We start from the raw sequence: 4,182 nt of genomic DNA, 5'->3' as shown, positions 1-4,182 counted from the left end.
GAGTGTGTATGTTATTACCTCCTTATGTCAAATCCTATGATAAGAAGATTCATTCATTCCCTCTCACCTTCCCCCATTTCCCCTCCACTGTAAGAGCCTTTCCTTTTCTGCTTTTTTTTGTGAGATAATTTATCCCATTCTACTTCTTCCATTCTCCTTCTCCTAGTATAATTCTCTCTCTCCCCTTAATTTTATTCTCCAGATATGACCCCTTCATCTTCAACTCTCCACGTGCCCTCAATCTATCTATCTATCTATCTATCTATCTATCTATCTATCTATCTATCTATCTATCTATCTATCTATCTACATACACATATTTTTTCCCCTCCAACTACCTTAATACTGACAAAGGTCTCATGAGTTATAAATATCATCTTTCCATGCAGGAATGTAAACAGTTCAACCTTAATAAGTCTCTCATGATTTCTCTTTCCTGTTTACCTCTTAATGTTCCACTTGAGTCTTGTATTTGAAAATCAAATTTTCTATTCAGCTCTGGTCTTTTCATCAAGAATGCTTGAAAGTCCTCTATTTCACTGAATGACCATTTTTTCCCCTGAAGAATTATATTCAGTTTTGTTGGGTAGGTGATTCTTGGTTATAATCATATTTCCTTTGCCCTCCAGAATATTATATTCCATGCCCTGCAGTCCGTTAATGTAGAAGTAGCTAAATCTTTTGTTATCCTGATTGTGTTTCCATAGTACTTGAATTGTTTCTTTCTGGCTGCTTGTAATATTTTCTCCTTGACCTGGGAACTCTGGCATTTGGCTACAATATGTTTTGGAATTTTCCTTTGGGGATCTCTTTCAGGAGGAGATTGGTGGATCCTTTCAATTTCTATTTTGCCTCTGGTTCTAAAATATCAGGGCAGTTTTCTTTGATAATTTCTTGAAAGATGATGCCTAGGCTCTTTTTTTGATCATGGCTTTCAGATAGTTCAATAATTTTTAATTCTTTCTCCTGGATCTATTTTCTAGGTCAGTTGTTTTTCCAATGAGATATTTCACATTGTTTTCTAATTTTTCATTCTTTGGGATTTTTTTTTACAGCGTCTTGATTTCTCATAAAGACACTAGCTTCCAATTGCTCCATTCTAATTTTTAAGGAAGTATTTTCTTCAGTAAGCTTTTGGACTTCCTTTTCCTTTTGTCCAATTTTGATTTTTAGGGCATTCTTCTCTTCATTGGCTTTTTGCACCTTGGCTTTGGGTGTAGGAGCTTTGACTTTGTTTTCTTCTTCTGGTTGTATGTTTTGATCTTCTTTGTCACCAAAGTAAGATAATATAGTCTGACTCTTTTTGCACTGCTTGCTCATGATCCCAACCAATTACTTGAGTTTTAAGCTCTTAAGATAAGAGTCTGCCTCCAATGTGGAGAATGTACTGTCCCAAGCTTTGGGGGTTTGTACAGCTGTTTTCAGAGATACTTCTAGGGACCTGAAAAGTGTCAGTTGTTCCAAGATGCTATGATAAGGGGTGAGGTGTTTCCTCTCCACAGCCAAAACAAACTCCACCACTTCGTCGCCCCAGGACCGCCCCTCAGAACTGTGACCCTGATCCAAGCACAGGCAAAGCAAGAGATTCCTGCCTCAGCACTGGCAAAGAAATCCATGCAATTCCCCTTTGATCAGCCACTTGATTCCCCCTGGGTCTATGGGCCAGAAGCTCAGGAAGCAGCTGCTGCCCTGGGGGTGGCTGAGACTTAGCTTCTTCTCTCATCTCAGTCACAGACTTTTCCCACTGACCTTCTAAGTTGTCTTTGGCCTTCATGGGCTGAGAAGTCTGGAAACCATCAGAGCTGCCTGCGATTCAGCCCTCTGAGGCCTGCTCTAGGTTCGCTGCGGCCTGTGCGCCCATGCCAAACTGTGCTCCTCTCCCTGCCTGGCGCTATATACCTTTCTGATCAGCCATCCAGGTTGTCTTTGGCTGGAAATTTGTTTTACTCTGTTTTTTTCATTTTGTTTTGTTTTGTTTTGTTTTGTTTTGGTGGGTTCTGCTGCTTTAGAATTTGTTTAGAGCCATTTTTATATGTATTTGGAAGGGTTTGAGGGAGAGCTCAAGCAAGTCGCTGCTTTCCCTCTGCCATCTTAGCTCCACCCCCGACCAGATCTTCCTGTCTTTTATTGTGTACATTTTGAAGTGATTTCCTATTTTCTTGTTTCACAGAAAACATCAAGTATACTCAGTTTAACATATATGTTGTAAAACTCCCTTGATTCCTAAATAAAATTATAAATTATCATTCCAACAATTTATGTAGCAGGCCATTTCATCTGACCACCTCCAAGGACATGAAGATGGATATGATAGACAGATTGCCCCCCACCATCTGCACCTTCATTGATCACCATTCAGTATCATATCTTCAGACCCAGGTCAGCTGCACATTTCTTGCCAACAATCATTAAGTATCCAAGAAGATTTTTCTCATCTTCTTCTGTGACAGATATCTCGGTAATGGGTTTCTTAGGTATCACCAGGAAATGAGTTGGGGCTTCTGGGCAAACATCATGGAAAGCAAGATACTGGTCATCTGCAAAAATGATTTTGGCCAGGATTTCCTTGTGAATTATTTTCCCAAAGATGGTGTCTCCTCCAGGCTGAGCAGTCTGAGCTTTGCTGATCTCGTCTTCCATACAGGCAGCCTCTGCAGCTGACTCCTACCACCTCCCGCCACAGCCTCCATTGTTGGTTTATTTTAACATGGCTAATCACACTCCAGGTTCTAAAAGTAATTATTTTTTCCAATTCCATAATCCATTCTATAAAACCTATGGAGGGGAAACAGGAAGAGATGGCTTACTACTTTGGGTCACTTCTAGTCTTAGGAGCCTCTGACAATTACCTTTTCAAATCACTGTTCATTTTCTCACAGAGGTTGGTGGAAATAAAATAAATTCATCTTTATGAAAAAAAGAACACCCAACAAGTTGATTGCTGTTGAAAAAAACTAAGCAATCTATCCTGTCATTAGGTCAAGGAAAGACTCTTGTAGGACAACTGAATGAAGAGTGGTTGCTACTCCACTGCAGCAGTAACCAGTTAGCCAGTTGTACCTAGAAATACTTGTTTGGAAGATACTTTAATGCCTGGGTGAAGTTAATCAGCATAGAATTACCACTTAACTAAATACTTTCTTATAAGTGGATACTTCTGTGTGACAGCTACAAGCAATTTACCACCCTGAGAGGATCAGAATGAGTCTGCCTTTCTTCTCAAGCCACATTCACTTTTCAGTACAAACATTGCTTCATTCAACATGCCTGCCAGAAGTGTATTTCTCGCCTTCTCCAAAGAAGAAAAAAGTGATGGGCCTAGAATACACTTGTTAAAGAGTTTTCTGGTGAAGTGTGTTGATTGAGAGATAAAGGAATTCCAAGTTGCAAGGAGAGAAGGAAAAATTAGTATTTATTAAGTTCCTACTCTATGCTAAGCACTTTACAAATACCTCATTTGATCCTCACAAATTTGATCTTCACGTTTGCAATGGGGTAGCACAGCAATTAAGTTTCTGAGGCTAGATTTAAATTCAGTATTTCCTAACTGCAAGCTCAGTGTCAGTTGGCTGTAGTACACAGTGCTATGAAATCACTGATGCTTCAAGTGAGGCAGTAACTAACTAGCATAGGTAGAGCAAGGCTTTGTTCCAAGCTGCTGTTGCTGAAGTCCTAAGAGGGAAGGTAATTTGTTGTTGTTGTTGTTGTTGTTTTCTTGTTTTGTTTTTTTCCCTGATTGCAAATTAGTCGTCTGTGGGAAAAGAAATGAATAACATATCATGAACTCTATGAAAAATAACATAACAAAACAATGACCTTCTTCTATAAAGTTCCTGTGTGAATACCAGCAATTAATTTTTTTTAAAATCAGGTTTCACCAGGGAGGCATTTCTGATCTAGTGCTCAACCTCTGAGCTGTGATAAAAGCATAGCCATACCTAGAGTTAGAGGATCAGGACCTTGCCCCAACTTAGAAAACAGTGATAGCACATGTAGGCTTCAGTAACCTAGAAACAAAAGAGATTAACATAAATTAGCAATAATAATTAGTTAAAATAGGAATTCACCAGATGGTGTTTCCTCTTTCCCCCTGCACTATTGTGGAACTACCCAGTATGAGTGGCCTCATAGACTTTGCTGGGCATGGTTTGTAGTCCTTGCCTGTCCCTAGTACAAAAACAT

At 39.4% G+C, this 4,182-nt stretch overlaps 1 pseudogene; it reads right to left on the bottom strand.

Moving 5' to 3' along the window:
- Positions 1-2,256: 2,256 nt before the first annotated feature.
- Positions 2,257-2,640, bottom strand: LOC114033136 (annotated as a pseudogene).
- Between the last annotated feature and the right edge of the window lie 1,542 nt (positions 2,641-4,182).

Source organism: Vombatus ursinus, unplaced genomic scaffold, assembly GCF_900497805.2.
Source record: "Vombatus ursinus unplaced genomic scaffold, bare-nosed wombat genome assembly UNPS02006779.1, whole genome shotgun sequence".
NCBI lineage: Eukaryota > Metazoa > Chordata > Mammalia > Diprotodontia > Vombatidae > Vombatus > Vombatus ursinus.
Note: the sequence above shows the minus strand (reverse complement) of the source record. Positions and strands in the feature narration are given on the sequence as shown.